This window comes from Carassius auratus, chromosome 20, assembly GCF_003368295.1.
Source record: "Carassius auratus strain Wakin chromosome 20, ASM336829v1, whole genome shotgun sequence".
NCBI lineage: Eukaryota > Metazoa > Chordata > Actinopteri > Cypriniformes > Cyprinidae > Carassius > Carassius auratus.
This window is the reverse complement of record NC_039262.1, coordinates 1328102-1346895: the sequence shown is the minus strand read 5'-3', so window position 1 is coordinate 1346895 and position 18794 is coordinate 1328102. Positions and strand designations below refer to the sequence as shown.

Here is an 18794-nt window from a genome sequence, read left to right as displayed (position 1 = left end):
AATAACAAGCCTAAAGATGTTTAATAAGTGTTGCTTATAATAAGTGGACATGGCAACCCTTCAAGAGTGTGCTCTGTGAAACAGCCTTCCAAACATAAACCAAACACAATAGCTTTGTCAATGGTGGTTTAGTTCAAACTGCCGAACATAAATGATGTTTGGTTGCTGTAATATTACTTCAGTAAAGAAATGTGTATTTAAATGCAGTTGTCACTCCTGAAACCTGTATTGTGTATGTGGCCATAAAGACTTGGGAGCTCTGCATTGATTGGCTCAGTAGACAATCACCTAACAAGCACCTTACTGCATTTATCTTCAACAAACGAGGTCGAAATGTTCCTGCAGAAGGAAAAAAAGGATCCCAGCATCATCCGGTGTAATTCTATCCAGGTTTACACTTAGAAAGCCTATTATTGTGTGTGTAAGGGTTCGAGCGCTCAGACTTCCTGCATCATGTCTACACCGGCGCAGGGCTTGTCATCAAATCGCCTTGCAGAGACCGGCTTTGTTTAAGGTGCAGGAAGAAAGTCGGCGAGAGAGCAGAGAAAAGTGAGAGAGTGACGTGAAGACATCCTTGAGCTTCTTTTAACCGCTGGCTCATCTTTCCGAATCAATACTTCCCCAGCGCTCCCCTGACAACAGCTGCCTGCCTGATCCATGGGCTTCTCTCTGCTCCAGCATCCTTCTTTTACAATATTGTCATCTTTTTCTCCTTCTACATTTCTCTCTCTCTTTCTAAATCTTGGCTTTTCTCTCCAGGGCAGGTAACAACACAACTGGAGTGGAACAGAGAGAAAAAATAGCAAAATCTAGAGGAAAAAAATACAGTGTGAAGTGGATTGTCTTAACTGAGACATGAGGAAGGACCAGACTGCTGCTGAACCATATGCTGCCTGATCTGCTGGAAATGAAGAATTCAGCATCCTTTAGGCAAGCATGCAGGTAGAGCAGACAGAACATGTGCAAAAGTGCAAAACAAAACAAATAAATACTGTATCCTTTTTATCACAACAGTGTATAACTGTAAAAAGCTCGTTTACATTCATGACTTGCATTTTAAAATAGTGTTAAAAAGGGAACAAATAAGGAACTGCAAGGAATCCTACAGACAAAACTAGGAATTTTAAAAGTTAGCAAAGTTAGTAAGTAGCCGAAGTGCACCCTTGCTGAAATTATATGATTTTCTCATGATTTAGCAGTAATGTGTAATATTAGACTTTAAGACAAATACAGATATACCTGTACAACTTGTATATAAAAAAGAATAAACTATATATATATATATATATATATATATATATATATATATATATATATATATATATATATATACACACACACTATTAATTTTATAAGAATTTAATTTAAATGTAAATTTTCATTTTATAGAATTTACACTTACATTTTTAATGGATGAGTTCAACCAGTGAAGGAAAACCTACAAGTGTCCAGCAAACATGTGAAGTCTTTCAATAGTCTTTCCTTTTTTATAATTGTTTTTAAACCAAATGATTGTTTTGATTTATTATTTAGATTTATTATATAATTCTCATACTTACAAGCATGTTGTTTCATAATATTAGTAAATAGTAATAATAAAGAATGTGTCCAGACTGTTGACTGGTAGTGTATACCTGACGATAAATTTCTCTCTGTGAGTACTTATAATGAACTGAAATGTGAAAAAAATGTATGGCAGCTCTATCACTCCAGTCACTGTCACAGTGAGTATATTCATTTCACTGTAAGCCCTAAAGGGCAACCACAGCCATTTCTTATTTCCTGTGAGATTTGAGTCTGTTCGAGCAGCAGGTGACCTTTTTCAGCCTTCAAAAGTGCTGCTGAAGCAACGTTTCATTCCTTAATGAGATGTGCTGATTTTAATCGAGTTACCTCCATTCAAACAGCCTAAAGCAAGCGCTGTCATAGAAAAGTAAACAAAAACAGAAGTAAACAGGAAGTGGACCCGTAGGAGTTCAGCCAGCACCTGTCAATCAAGCTGGATGTGGGCGGGGCAAGTGCTTCCCACATCTACTTTTCCTCTTTGCCAGCTTTCTGTCGACGCATTGAGCTGCGATCCACACCTTTGACAGGTGAGCTTCTCCTCGCTCGGCACGCACAGCCTCCCACAGGACAATCACACCTGTCTCTTCCACCTCACTTCCCCTTAATGTGTCCTATCTATAGCATTGACTCAGCGGCTGCCATCGGTAAATAAGGGTTTGCCAGACGGGACGTCAGGGCGGCCAGGTAGCTCTCATCCCCCACTGAGCTAAAGAGTGATAATGATAACATCCAGAGTAGGGAACGATGGTAAATAACTGTCTCTTTTTCTCTCCTCCTGAGCTCAATCTCTCTTTCACAGTGGGAGGAAACCCAAACCTGCTCTAAACAGCCTGCACCTTGGCCTAGAACAAGACCCCGGATCCCCCAGCTGGGACAGGGCTTGGTTTCCATCTAATTGCCCTCGTCCTGCTCTTCCCTACCATTAAAAGCTGGATGTGGAAGAGGTCTTTGAGTCCAGAAGAGAGGAAGTTCTCTCTCCTCCGAGACTCTCAGACGGTTGCGGTCGTGGGCAGAGATAAATTGCAGCTTTGAACCCGCTTGTCAGAAAGATGTGGCGAGCAGGTGACGCTGCGGGCACGGGCGTCCCTGAACGTCTGAACTTTGTATGTGTGGGCTTTTACCCCTGTCATTTCGTTGCCCTTCAATCCAGTCCCACCGGAGTGAGTCAAAAACCTCGCAAATGAAAAGAGAGGATAAGTCAGGCCTGAAGAAGTAATTAAGTGCTCTACCTTGGAAATACATTTTCTGGGAATGATGATGTTCATGATGATGTAGTTAGGGATGAAATGAAAATCATTTTGCTCACATAATAGTATTGTGTGGAATAAAATGCCCTTTAAAGATGTCCTTGATATCTTTCACTCCTACTCAGCTTTTATTGAATATGGTGCATTTACTGGACAATCCAACTCACTGTTTCAAGCTCAGGTGCTGCAGTAGTTTAGTCTCATGTACCCAGGCACTAATATTGGCATAAGGGACCCTTACTCATGGTGGTACAAATTGATTAATATTATATAAAAAAAATCAACTTTTTTTTTTTTCAATATAAATAAATGTTGGTAACACTTTAGAATAGGTAACACTTATTAGTTGCTTATTAGCATGCATATTACAAGAAAATTAGCCATGTATTAGGGCTACAATATTTTCCGGACTATAAGTCACACTTTTTTTCATAGTTTGGCTGGTCCTGCGACACACTCAGGTGCGACTTATTTATCAAAATTAATATGACATGAACAAAAAGAAATGACCTAAGACAAATGAACCAAGAGAAAACATTACCGTCTCCAGCCACGAGAGGGCGCTCTATGCTGCTCAGTGCTCCTGTAGTCTAAACTGAAGATATAGAGTGCCCTCTTGCGGCTGTAGATGGTCATGTGTTCTCTTGGTTCTAAATAAATGCGACTTATAGTCCAGTGCGACCTGCCGGCCCGAGACTCGAACTCACAACTTTTGGGTTAGGAGTCTGAATCTCTAACCATTAGGCCACGACTTCCCTTCCCTTCCCTTCCCTTCCCTTCCCTTCCCTTCCCTTCCCTTCCCTTCCCTTCCCTTCCCTTCCGACACCAGTTGCTATGGTTGGACTGGTAAGTCAAGCTTTATAGGGATAGGGAAAACAAATGAAAAAATATAAAGTATAAAGGAAATATGAACCAACCATGGTTTGCTTCTTCCATGTGAAATTTTCAGGAGTAAAGGGGTGAATCTGGGTAAGGGTATATCTGAAATAGATTATAACACTGAGAACGAGCATAATCTACAGGTGTGCTCAAGGCTACTAAAGTAAGTGCCACACTAACCACTTGCAAAGATTTGATGCCACAAGCCTTGCCAACCTGGTAAATAAATAAATGCAAAGCACCTGGACATTACTTAACATATTACTATAAACATGACTTTAATTCTCAGTGAACTCATATAAACCTCTTGCGTGAAGCCAGCCAATCCAGCCAGAGTGCCGTTTTGAGGAACGCTTTCTTTCTCATGTATATAAATCTAGTATTTTAACCAGTCATTTAAAGGGGTCATTAAATGTCAATTTTCTACAAGTTGATTATATAACATATTATTCCACAATATGATTCTTTATCTAAATGTTTTCCCTCTTTTATCGGTGTTACAGGAACATTCACACCAGAGCAGAATAATCGGCTCTCTTTCAAATCAAGAGTGTGAATTTGTTTAAAATTGGCCAAATTTAAGTCAAAGACATGTTGGAATTTGAATTAGAATGACAGGAAAAATTATTCACTGAATTGACCGTCTTCTAATTTCTGTGAAATATTGAGTGACAGAATAACTTACGTTAATAAGAAGAAAAAAAGAAAAAGGAAGGAATAAAATTAGCCACCACTCCCTCAGCCTCTGTTAGAAAAACTCATGCAGCAGCATCTGTAAAGCCTATAAACCTTCAAACCTGAAGCCAGCATTCAACAAATGACTTTGCTTCAAATATTCAGTGATAATTTTTTTTTTTTAATGTATTATATAGTATAATTATAAGACAATAATTAAAAATTATAAAAAATAATTTTGAATTTCAATTCTGCACTGTTTACTACCTCAATTCAAATTCAGCAACTGAATTCAAATTCAAAAAGCATCTGCAGTTTAAAGGTGCTGTAGGGAACTTTTGTAAAAAAATATTTTTTTACATATTTATTAAACCTGACATTATGTCCTGACAGTAGAATATGAGACAGATAATCTGTGAAAAAATCAAGCTCCTCTGGCTCCTCCCAGTGATCCTATTGCCATTTGCAGAAACTCCATCGCTCCCGGTAAAAAACAACCAATCAGAGCTCCGGTCCGTAACTTTGTTTGTGTTCAAAATGTAGAAAAATGAACATAATAAGCGAGTACACCATGAATCCATTTTCCAAACCGTGTTTTTAGCTTGTCCTGAATCACTAGGGTACATCTATAATAAGTGTTTATATTCAGACTATTTTAGATTACTTCGGGGATACCGCGGCGGAGTAACCCAGTACCTTTGTGATTCTTCATAGACATAAACAGAGAGAAGTAGTTCCGGCTACGATGTTCTTCCGCAAGACGCAAGCAGTTTTGTTTATTAACCGCTAGAGCGTCAAAAGTTCCCTACCGCAGCTTTAATTCTGAATGGTGCATAACTCAGACTGACATACAGTGTGAACACCAAAATGCTGTTTAAGCTCAAACAAGAACTTTTCCTCCAACATTACAACCTCTTAAACTGCCAGAGCTGATTTTCCACAATGGGTCCTGTTCACAAATGAGCTCTAAATGGAAAAATGCTGTTAAATTTACGGTCCGCAGGTGTGCTGTCCGAACTCGACACTAAGAGCAGCTCAAACTCCAGGAACAATATCTGCACATAAACTCAGAGTCCACTGCACTGTGAGCTGTCATTTACAAGAGACCCAAGCAGCAATCAAACGGCATGCCGCTGCCCTTTGCAACAAGAGAAATAGCTCCCGGACAGGATTCTGAGTGAGTTTTGTGCTCGGGAGAGAGAATTCCTCCCTGTAGAGCACTGCCGCATACATTATCTATCCGTCTCTTAACAGCAGTGTCTTATTTAATAGTTTATCAACCAAAAATGTTCGTCATACTCAAATATGGCCGCATTAAGTGTGACAAAGATTTCCTGACAGGGAAATTTAAAACACTACAGGCCCACTGAGCCAAATACAGCCACAAAATCATCCACTTCAAAATGTAAATTTAATCCAGCTACTGTAGACGACGGGAAAGCAATCAACAGCTGAAATGTACCGAGCGAAATGTTATGATTAGGGATGACACATTTATCATTTCCATTCTCTAGGACGGATTAAGCCAACAAAAGACATATGAACAGGAAATTCAATTATGATGGTGGTTTGTAAAATGAACGAACCCCCAATTTTGATGCAACAGTCACGGAGGGGTCAGGAATGATGATTAATTGCAGTAAAACTGCAAACGTTTTCTGCCTTTTATTTGTGCTTCAGTAACATTCACACCAGAACTGTGCAAAATTCAACCTGGTCTCATAAAAATATGTACCATTTTTTGGTGTAACACGGTTTTTCCATGTCTTACTGCACATTTCGCCGCAGTTTCAAAGAGAAATGTCCACTGAGTGGTGCTAAAACACTGGTTCAATTCTTAAACCCTAGCACCTTTTTATTACATTGAAATGGGTACGTATTGATGTGTTTTTATTATGTTGCTTCTGGTACATATTGCGGACATTCAGAAATTCAAATATCCAGGGATGTTCACTAAAAGTTAATGCTCTATCGTGTTGGAAATATGCCCTACATCAAACCCAACCCTAAACCTACCAGATAGTGTTAACAAATGCAAAACTGATATAAAAACGCATTTGTTGATGCAACCATCCCATTTGAATTTCTTTGCTTTGATTACAAGGGATTCGAAGTGGAGCTCCTTGCCACTCAAGTACGTCTCCGTACTCCGTTAGCTACCGAACAAACCTAACACTTATGAAAAGCCTCAGATATGAAGATGGATGTGTGCTAACATTCAAACTTTTCTACCAACATTACAACTTCTTAAACAGCTGGACCTGATTCTCCACAAACGGTTCTGTTCACAAATCAGCTCTAAATGGAAAAATGCTGTTAAATTTAAGGTCCATCTATAGGTGGCATATCAAACCATTTATTCAGCCAAATGAACAAGCCATACATTTTGATGCAATAGTCAGAGAGAGGTCAGGACTGACAACGGCTGTAATTCCCTCGCGATCGTGCACAGTTCTTCAAATCGGCTTCAGTAACATCCACAAGCATCTACAGAGACGTTGCGCTCTATCAGAGAAAGAGACTAATTAAAGCGACTGGACCCTGCGTTGAAGGTGAGACGCAGAAAGCAATGAGGTTTGCCCTCCAGTCATGGCACGACTAAATCAATTAAACAAACGCAGACGTACTGCAAAACGCCGCCCTTCCGTCCTCACCTTCAAGCTGCTGCTTTAGCGATAAAAGCAGTTTGAGAAATGAGTCCGTAAAAGCGGTTTGTGGTCTGTAAAGGACTGGGTTGAGTGTCACATCAGCACAATCCAATACCTTTGACTCCTTCTGCCACACGCCAGCAGCTGATTGAATGTTGCACTTTGAAGAGGTGACCTCAATAAAGTGTGTCAAAGCTTTGTGAATGGCCGCCAAAAGGAAGGACGGATTCTGAAACGGGAGCTAATTAGTTGACAGCAACAGACGTACAGCACAGAAATGACATGACAGCACACTCGCACATGACAGAAATGCAACTCACTTAGTGACAGGGACACCAGACGACAATAATAAAGATCAGACAGGAGGGTAACCTGCATACTGTGACTTGAATAACGCATTTAACAGTTTGCAAAGCATGTACAGCAGCACCAATCAAAAGTTTGGGGTCAGTAAGAAATTCCTATTTTAATTCAGCAAAGAGCCATTAAATTGATCAAAAGTGACAGTCAAGTGATTTTTAATGTTTACAAAAGATTTCGGTTTCAAATACACCTACTTTTGAATTGTATACTCATCAAACAATCCTGTAAAAAAATACAGTATGTTTCCACAAAAATATTAAACAGCAGAACTGTTTTCAACATGAATAATAAAAAGAAATGTTTCTTGAGCAGCAAATCAGCATATTAAAATGATTTCTGAAGGATCAAATGACACTGAAGACTGGAGTAATGATGCTGAAAATTCAGCTTTGCATCACAGGAATAAATGACATATCTAAATAGAAAAATTTTTTTTGTAATATTTAATATTTTATGGCAAAAAAAAATCGCACACCCCCAAACTTTAAAAACGGTAGTGATTGAAAATGACTTGTGTAATGTCTAACCTTTGGACACAAAAAGAGTAAACCCCAAGCTAAAACTCTTAACCCTGTTCAACACTTCACACATAATTGGCTTATTTATTTTGCCATCCATACTAACAGGTTGCTGCATTCCTATTTTACACAGCACAAGCACTGTAGCGTGCTTAACTCAGCAGAAAACACAAATAAAATGCACTGTAAATCTTTGTATTGACACCATCTCTTGCAAAACGGGCTTTTATGAAGCCACATAAAGAACTATTGTTCGAAACAAGACTTATGTCGGCTTGATGCAGTGATAAAGCACAAAAACAGCACTGTCTGTGCACTGAATCAGACTAAATCCAGATGATTTTTGATTGTTTATAGCTATGTTTTAGAGTTGGGGTTAAGTTTCTTTGAAGATTAATGACCATTTTTAAGTTAATATGGATGTCTTCCTCACATAAATTACATTTCATGTCTACAATAGGTCACCACAGCTAGAAAACGCATGAATCACTATAAGGGCGAATCAAAAGACTAAGACTAATTATCAGGACAAATAGCATCCCAACTCTGTTAGAGTGCTTTGCTCGTCCTATAGTGAATGAGAATGTGCATATAAACAGCTTTGGAATGAGACATTTATAGACACTTTTATCCAAAATGACTCGCACGGCATTCAATGTAAAAATAATAGGACAGTTTTCAGAAACCAATGAAATGAATAATCCCTCAAAAATGTGCTGACTTCAAAACATGCATTAGAGAATGTAAAGTATATAGTTTGTATTAGTGTAGTATAGTTAAGAGAATTGCTATGTGGTTGCTTAAACGTTTAAGCTAGTTTCTTAAATAAAAGTAATATTTTTATACATGTTCCTTTACTATTGAACAAATGCCATTTTAAAAAAAGTCTTTGTTCTTGCTTTTCCATCACTGTTGTTATTGTTAAATAAAACTAACACTATTCAAAATCATTGGCGATAAAAAAAACTAAACAAAAAGAAAACAAATACAAAAATCAAATGAAAAATTCAACTTAAAAAAAACTTTTGAAATGTTGCCTTGGAACTGAAATAAATATGTTAACTACTAAAATGACTGAAATAAAAAGTGAACAATTTATTTGACCTATATATAAATATTATACATTTTTTAAAAGCACAAAACAAAACTGCTACATTTTAAACTACAAATAAAATAAAAAAGCTTATTTAGATTTATAATAAAGGATATAAAGGTACATACAATAATAATAATAAAAGATTACTGTTATTCAAATTAATAAATAAACACACAAGGAAAATAAAATAAATAGATTTAAAATAGATAAATATAAAGCATTCGTTGACCCAATACAGCTAAATAAATAAATGTTTACGTTTAAGCTGGAATAAAATTGCCCTTGAAATGTTGCCTTGGAACTGAAATAAGCTGAAGCACTAAAGTTGCTTTAATTAAATTAAACCTACATTCAAATATAATAAATAAATAAATAGATAAATAAGAACACTAAACCTAAAGTGAAAATAAAAGCTAAATGAAAACATAAATATATACTGTACTAATAGGCTACATAAAATACTAAAATAATACTGTTCTGTAAGTCAATGGGGTTCAAAGCATACTGAAGAAAGCATGTCATACAGGTTTAAAACAACACGAGAGTGAGTAAATAATGACAAAATTATCATTTGTTTACAAGCCACAATATTAAACTTCCGCTTTAGTAAAGCTGTTCGAACATCATATGATGTTCAGGGTCAGAGTTAAGCAGAACAGGGTCACCTTTCACAGTCTTCGTCCCTTATGGTTCCTAATTACACACCTGACCTACCCACGAGACCAGCAGTTAATCAGCTACAAGTGTGGGCCAGTTAGATTAACAAACGCTTTGTTATTTGACGATCATTTGAGTTACAGGTGTGACGGCAGTCCTCCTGCCAGCATGGACTGCTAAAAGAGACTGTCGTGAGTTTAATTAGGATTGATGGCCCACCTACACCAGTTACTGGGTGTGAGACAGGTGTGCGTTACCCTGATTTGCTCGGAGGATTTCTGTGCAGCAGAAGCGGAGGGAAGAGCAGGGCCCAGGTGAGTCCCATCAGTCTGACGACAGCTGGCACTTCCCTGCAGCTCGGAGAACGAGAGCCGCGGGCCAATGCAAACCAGAATGCTCTGATCGAGCTCATGCTTGGCGAGGAACCTTTCATGAGTGACATCACAGCACCTCTTCTGTGTCTTTTCATACATAAGAGACTTATCAGCCAAGCTCAGGTGGAGAGCGAATGCATTCAGCCACACACAAACACACACACACACACACACGCCAATTACAAACTCCTAGCAGCACTTCCTCAATCTCTGTCGCTAAAAAAAAGCAATTTATGCTCCCCTTCGTCTTTGACTTCTAGCCTAGTTTTCTCTCTCTTCGCAGTCTCTTTTTCATAAACGGGTCCTACAGGTGACAGGCCCTCACGCGGTGTCTCATAACCTCCATCAGATGGCCTGCCAGATGGTCAAGCCAGAGACCAGTTCACTCGAGAGTCCTGTACACAGCCAAACAATCAAAGACTTCATAAAAAATGTCGAAAGGAGACAAGTCCATCCTTCCTGAGCAAATCAGAGGAACAGATGTTGAGAGAAACACAGAGGACACGAGTCCACGAAGCCTTACAGAGGAAAACAACTGCGTGGTACCATGGAAAAAATACAAACCAAATCAACAACAACAGAAAGAGAAAAGAGAGTGAGAGAGAGAGAAAGAAAGAAAGAAAGAAAGGAAGATATGTTGGCACTCAAAATGACAAATTTGCTGTAATAAAAAATAATGATAATAATCTGAATATTATCTATATTAAACAATACTATTACATTTTATATATTATCAAAACATAACAAAAACAATAACAAAGTTGATTGCATGACTTTCAACATTCAACTCAACTGTGTTCAACTGTTAAAATTCTCACCAAAAAACCTAAATAAAGTTTCAAATAAACAAACAAATAAATACTAAAACTGAAAAAAAGAATCAAATGCAACAAACTTTATCCATTATATATGTGTGTGTGCGTGTGTGTGTGAGAGAGCGTTAAAGAACTAAAATTATTCAAATAAAAACTGCAATCAAAATGAATTATATCTACAGTGTATAAAAATATATTTTTAAAAAGTACAAAAAACCCCTGCAAACTAACATTTAAATGAAACTGAAAATATACAAATAAAAGCTATATACAGTATGTATATACAGTATAATAAAAAATTACCTTATTTAGTTTGCCTACAGGGTGTATAAGAAACTTCAAGAATACCATAATATTTTCAAAGTACATGTCTGAAATTGTATGATAACAGTACTTTGTTAGCCATTGAATAAAAAAGCTTTAAACATTATATATTAAATGTATTATATTTACATGTTAAAGCTCGAAACATTCAAGTATGTTCAAAATGATTAAAACTGGTCAAATCAGCTGTTAATCTACAATCTGGTCAAATCACAAAACCATGTTTGTTTACCTGCTGTCACACCACAGAAACAAAACTCACTCAGTATCGTAAAAACACATTTGTTTACCAATTACTTTAACTCCTTCATGCAGAAAATAAGTTCTGCAGAGTGGCATGACTTCCATGCACAGCATGTAATACCTTTCAGACAATAATTAAACCTAGCTTTATTGAAGAGAGCCTCCGAGTCCTGGCCAGCAAGTAGGAAAAATCTCAGAGCCCAAGAGCAATCTGTTCCTCTGCCGAGGCTGCTTATTTCCATGAATATCTCGTTTAATAGTAAGAACAAACAGGGCGTTCTTAAAGGTTGGAAACTATGCATCGTATTTACCAAGCATTTAAAGATGTTTATTAAGAAGAACACTTGTGTATCTGGAGTCAGCTGGGATCAGATGAGAGCTGTGATGTTTTGGTGTGACTGACTTTCCATTTCGCTTGACTGACGTGTGAATCTACTAGAATCACTTTTAATGCCAGAACAAATATCAGTGATGGGAAGGAACTAACTAAAAGTGATCATGCTAATAAAAAGGTTTCACTTCTCAGTAGTGTGACAGTCGTTTTTAAAATAGAGCAGCGTCTACAGTAACAAACTACTTTTCCAAGAAGTGTAATGTGATGAAACACAAGCCTGAAGTAATATTTAAAACTTGGGAAGTCTAGTTCATTTTAGTTATTCCATGCACTCTATAACAGATTCATTCTTGTGATTTGATTCTTTCTACTCAACCCACTCCAGTGAACTGACTCATTTGAACAGTTCATGTAAATTATCCAAATCCAGATTGTCTCTATGCGGTATTTTAACTAAATATTTAGGAATAGCTTATCAAAAAAGTTATTTAATCATCCTCATGTATGCTGTTATGTTATTTTTTTCTTTAAGAATAAGAAACAATTCTTTATGTAAAGATTCTTCACATATATTTCCATATACCAAACAACAGTTCATTGTGTTCATGAGCGGTCAAGCTCCTAAAAAGTATAAAAAAAAACTGCTATAAAAAGTATCAGAAAAGCTCATATGACTATATTCCAAACCTTTTTAAACTTTGTGTGCATTGCATAAGGAAATAAAAAAAAATGCATTGTTTACTAAAAATCTATTGCAGCTCTAAAATAAAATATGGCGTCTATAGAGCAGTTTAAACAATATTCTATAATGGATTAATATATCAATAAAATTTTATTGCAACCAAATATAATGGCGTTAAACCTGTATATTCTTTTTGCCCATGTTGCATTACTTTCTGAAACAGAATAATGTCATATAAAGTTTTTTGCCATAGTTTTGATAGATATATACCGTGGTAAAAAAAAAAAATAGTACCATATTCATATTGCTCACAAGGGGGATTTACATAGAAAGTAATAGATATAGTATAGTATTTTCAAGGTACATTCAAGGTTTGATTCATCAACGCCATACAACATTTTTGTCATGGTTTTGACACACACACAACATGGTAATAAACACAGAACCAAATTCATATTGCCCACATAGGCTTCAAGAAATAGCATGGTCATTTCAAGGTACATACCTAAATTCATTCATTTGATTGTTTCACTTGATGCTTTTCTATTAATTTAAGGAGCATCTTAGCAAACTACAGTTTCAGGTAGCTTCAGCAACACTGATATATATTTATGGTAATTGTATTGTGTTTTGTGCGTGCTATCTATCGCTCCTGAGAGATTGATCTGGGTCCAGTGGGGGAGGGATTCAGCTCTTATACTGCAGTGGGCAGAGATCAATAAAACTCAGGGGCGAGAGAAAGAGAGCCACAGTATATCAAGATTAAATAAATGTACAGCTCACTCACAGACTCACGCCTCGCTGAGGGAATCATGGGGGCTGGAGCGGCTGCGCGAGGAGAGAGCGAGAGTGATTCACAGTGCTGCATGAGGACAGCCTTATTGAACCATAAATTAGTTTGGTTGCATTTTTACAGCAGCCTGAGATTGACTTCAGATACAGTCAGAGAGAGACACTGAGATGAACAGCTATCAGATTTACCACACAGATGCTGAACGTCTGCCATTTGTTGATTCCAAAAGAGAGGATTTTGATACTTCAGAGGGGATAAGGCTTGTGTGCGAAATAGTGACGCACCAGCATTTGAAAATATTTGGACTGTTTTAGGCCCAATCCCAATTCTAGCCCAATTCTAGGGCCAGATAGCCCTTCAATTAATGATTTTTCGGGAGCACACTTCAAAAGAAGGGGTACGAATTGTCTCGGCAACATGGCTGCTACAACGAACAAAAAGCAACATAAATCTAAGTTTTTTTGGCATAAATAAAGATTTTAACCAAAAAGTAATCATTTGTTTCATGTTACATTCAATTGTGAGTTCATATTAACGGTCATGTTACTCAAAGAAATGTTTGCAAAAAATCGCTAATATTTGCTAACGTCATATCATTACATGCCACAGCATATGTCTGATCAGGGCGATAACTGCCGTAATCCCCCCAATAATTAGAAATCGCTAAACATTTTCTCAAATATTGCCTATTCAAAAGAGAGAGAGAGAGAGAGAGAGAGAGAGAGAGAGAGAGAAAATGGAAGTTGTGTGTATCCGCGTCTGTGCGTTTATTTTTTTAGACTGAGTTTACTTAAAAACAGTGATTGTATCCTCTCGTCGCTGGATAATATAATGTAGCGATTCAGTATTTAAACTGTATTTAATAAAAGTAACATTTAATAAAATGGGGCAGCGTTGACAAGTTTATATTCTCCTGGATGTGTTAGCTGCGCAATTTCCGATGTGTGTGTCTGTGTCAGTAAGCAGCTCATTAATACAGAAGAATAATTAAAGGCTCTAATGCACTCCAGTATGTGTGTTTTGTAATAGCGAGACGACGAATGATGGCGTGTGACGTCATGGTAGTGGTGTCCCAATTCTTAGGGGAAGGGGAAGGGGTATAAAATAGAATTGGGATTGGGCCTTAGTGTCTATTTCATGCACTCAATGTAGATAAACTATAAAAGGCAAATATATCAGCTCTGTGGAAGCTAATTCTAGGTTGACGATATTGATTTGTCATTTTTAATCTTTATTTGTTGATCTTTGCTTGAACAAAAAAATCACTTAACATTATTTGAAACGCGCCTCCCATCCAATAAAAAAAAAAAACAACTTTAAATAAACTTTGAGCTTTGTTAATTTTGATCTAAAATTAAGAGTAAAATTTACTATTTCGGTTTTTAAGTCTAAACTTAAAACACATTTCTATTCAAAGGCCTTTCCTGATTTTTAATTTATGGATTAGTATTATTATCTTGGATTTTAATTGTAATTTTATTTGATACTTTACTGTATTTTATTATTGTTTTGTACAGCACTTTGGTCAGTGTTCAATGTGCTCTATAAATACAATTTACTTAAACAAAATGTGATCAATAAATGTGGTTTTGTTGCTCTTCATCATTTTAGCTGCCTTTAATTTCAACAGATCATCTTTGACTTCTTTACTACTAGTTATGGCACAAAATAGAGATGAATGAACATCATAAAGGTATGCTGCGAGATACAATACAACAGTATAAATAATGTCAATAAAACAGCTTGAAAACATAACCTCAGAAATAACAAATAAGAATAATAGGCTAAAAAAACAGAAGCATTTTGATAAATATATGCAATATATTACATACTCATTATATTTCTACTTAACCTTATTTAAAGCATGTCTGTAATTTCAGCTTCAGCTTTGTTTTTTGGCTAAATGAAAACTCGAATTTTGTGGAAAAAAAAATATCAGTCACACTTTAGTTTAGGGACCAATTCTCACTATCATCTATCTATCAATAACAACTTTTGCCTTAATAAACGTATTATTTGCTGCTTATTTATAGTAAATGTAGGATAATGGATCTAAAATGTGGTCATGCAGAATAAAGCATAATATGTACTTTATAAATACTAATAAAAAGCCAATATGCTAGTAATTTGTTTGCTAATAAGCAACCTGTTAATAGTGAGATTTGGTCCCTAAACTAAAGTGTTACCATATATTTGTTTCCGTGCATCACTAGTGGGAACTTTATAATGACTCTTCAGCAGGATAAACATCTTAAAGGAACTTGCACAAGTAATCTTCCGGAGTTTCAACATCAGCAACAGCATTCACGACCCATTTAACGTCCATAATGTGATGCGTTCCTGAAAAGGCTGCTAAAAAACAATAACACATTGTGGTATCATCTATTTCAGATGAACCTGCTCCTACACGGCTCATAAAAAAAACAAAGCAAACTGTGATTGATTGCTTTAAATCTCAGCCAGACGGTCGCTTCCTGTAAGTGGCTGCTTCGAGCCAGAATAAGCTGCAGTGTGGAACAGAGCTTTCACAGTTTAGTCAAAGCTACAGGCTAGGTGAGACTAGTGAAAGACAGATGAGAAGTAGAACGTGAAGGGTCTGACCTGCAGAGAGTCTCGGCCGCGTCCTGGGTGTCGGCATCTCCTGCCGCGCGTGAGGCAGCATGTGGTAGCGCTTGGCCTCGTTGACCAGATCTCGGCAAGCCTCCGACGATTTAATCAGCTCCTCATTGTCCACAACGTTCAGCAGGTAACTGGGGTGAATGAATGGAAGTCTAACGACAGCCAGCAACTCGGATATGTGCTGCAAGAAAGAGAGAGAAATATATTCACCATGTGATTTCAGTCTGCATTACTATTAAAAGTACTTCAGTGATTCTGATTCAGTTCCACAAAATTATTATTTTAGTACCATATTACCATATACTTAAATACTAATAAAAGACATACTACTGCTTTGTACCCAACACTTCTTTGTATTTTTTTTCTACATTAAAAAGCACCAACTATTATGATAAACCGAATGTGAATATAGTATATACAATATGAACAAGCTGTCAGTATAGCATATGCTATTGGTACACATCATTGTAACAGTTTTCAATTGATTTTAATTTGGAAATGACAAAAGCAATCACTTGCAGTTCATTGTGCAAGTCTAGAACAGCTCGGATTGATTCAGTGAACAGTGAGTCATTAGATTCAACTCATGAGTTCAAAACAGGTTTTAGACTCTTTAACAGATTCATTTCAAAGACTCAAAAAAAAAAAACATATACATATACAGTATTATCAGACAAAGATCATTGTCTGTTAGGCTTGTTTTGTTTTTTTAGAAAAATGCATATTTTTATTCACCAAGAATGCAATTTGATCAAAAGTGAAATGAAATACTTTTATAATATTACGAATAATTTATATTTCAAATAAATGCTGTTTTATTCATCAAAGGGTCCTGGAGTTATGCTCTCCACAAATATACTAAGCAGCACAACTGCAAACATTAATAATAAGAAATGTTTCTTGAGTAACAGCATATTTGTATGATTTCTGAAGTATCATGTGACTCTGAAGCCTGGAGAAACGATGCTGAAAATGCAGCTTTGCATCACAAGAATAAATACGATATTAAAAACTGTTATTTTAAATTGTAATATTATTTTTCAGAATATTACTTTGATAAATTAAATGCAACCTTTTTGAGCATAAGAGGCTTCTTAGAAAAACATTGAGACTGAGGACTATCCGTGGCCAGCTTGTTTGCTGAGAGTCATCCTCAGTGGGGTGTTCTGCTCACGTCAGCGTTAAATGCTGTAAACACAAGCTGACAGGGACAGCAGCCAACCCAACCCTCTCACCTCTGAGCTCACAACACATTACGTAAGCATCCGTAAGAAACACTGACACGGCCCGTGTGAACACCTGGGCTTCTGTCGTCTCGCAGAGAGAGATTTTCCCTGATCTGACCTTGACAAGTTCTAGCCATTCTTCATTATAGGCAACATTTCCTGTGAAAGTGCATATTCAATAAGAAAAAAAAGTAAAATGAAACTTAATTATATCTACTGGGAATTAGATTGTGAATAGAGGTTGAAGGTCAAAATCACTTTCGAGAGCACATCCATGTATCCTAATGCTACAGCTTCTTTTTCAAATCCATCAACATTTTCAATTACGTAACTTTTTTTTATCTTGTTTATTAAACATTAAATTACTGTATTTATTATTAGCAAGATATTAGAAAGCCTGCATTAACTACAACAAATTGGTTGATACTGAATTATTGTTCAAAGAAAGGTTAGGGTTACTTGCGTGTAATTATTCATAATTTATTGTTATTCTAATAGTATGTGATGTGTAACAACAACACCTTAAAATAAAGTGTTACCAGATTAATTATAGTGTGGCCAATAAATTGAACTATTATAGTGAATTAATTAATATTATAATTAGTGATTAATATGTATTAATTATTTAGTTAGTAAGTTAGTAAACTGACTATTTGACAATAAATAAATACATATTAATCTACATAGTTGGATTGTATTTATAAAATAAAGATAAAAACACATTGCATTATGATGTAATGCGTTTTTTTCTTTTAGTTATTTTGTGAATTATAATCTAGTTATATTGCAACCAATATATCAAGGTAATTAACAATATCATTCATAATTAATATTTATTTATTTATGAACTTATTTAGTTAGTTGGATATTTAACCCATACAAAATTTGCATAAAAAACGTATTATTATTAAATAAATACACAAAAAAACTAATATAATAAATAAATAATCTACATGGTTTTATTTATTTAAAAAAGGCATTAAAACTGCATTATGATGTAATGTGTTTTTATGTATTTTTTATTTTGTGAACAATAATCTAGTTATATTTTAAACAACAAATCAAGGTAATTAACAATATAAATAATTAATATTTATGTATTTTATTAGTTAGTTGGTTAGTTGCCTATTTAAACAATATGAAAGTTGCATAAACAAACTTAAATCAGTATTAAATAAATAAATCTCTTGACATCCCTAAACAAAAACAGCTCGTTTAGCAAACATCTTCCCAGACAATAGAAGGCAAGAGGCCAGACGCATGCACGGCCCGAGAGAGATTTCAGACCTGTGTGCCAACTCTCCACACAGCTTTACACATGCTTGGCTCAACCGTCCAAAACCTGTGCCGGATATGAACTTTCTGGTTTACCCCAGACTTCCACCTTTATGGATTGTTAATTACTCTGGGTTTACATATCATATGTGCATCATTTGCATACTGATATAATAAGCGGCTTGCTCGGTTTAGCACATGTCCCCTCGACAGGATCACGTATCGCTGAACTGTTCCTGCATCTCGACTGTGAGATCAGGGATTAACCTGATCCCAGTGAGGATCTGATCTAAAATAATGTCACAGCAGACGGACGCTCCCCCGGCCGGCGCTGTTCCCTTCCCCCTCACCGCACTCAACCAACCCAGCCAAACCGCTTTAGACTGGTTAGAGAAAATAATCACAAGCTCCCAGCTCGACCCGGCCGCCGGGACCAGACGAGGGGGATTTGAGCTCCAGA

The 18794-nt window shown here is 36.3% G+C and overlaps 1 pseudogene; it reads right to left on the bottom strand.

Moving 5' to 3' along the window:
- Positions 1-18794, bottom strand: part of LOC113120478 (kelch-like protein 29) — a 255212-nt pseudogene that overhangs the window by 28669 nt on the left and 207749 nt on the right.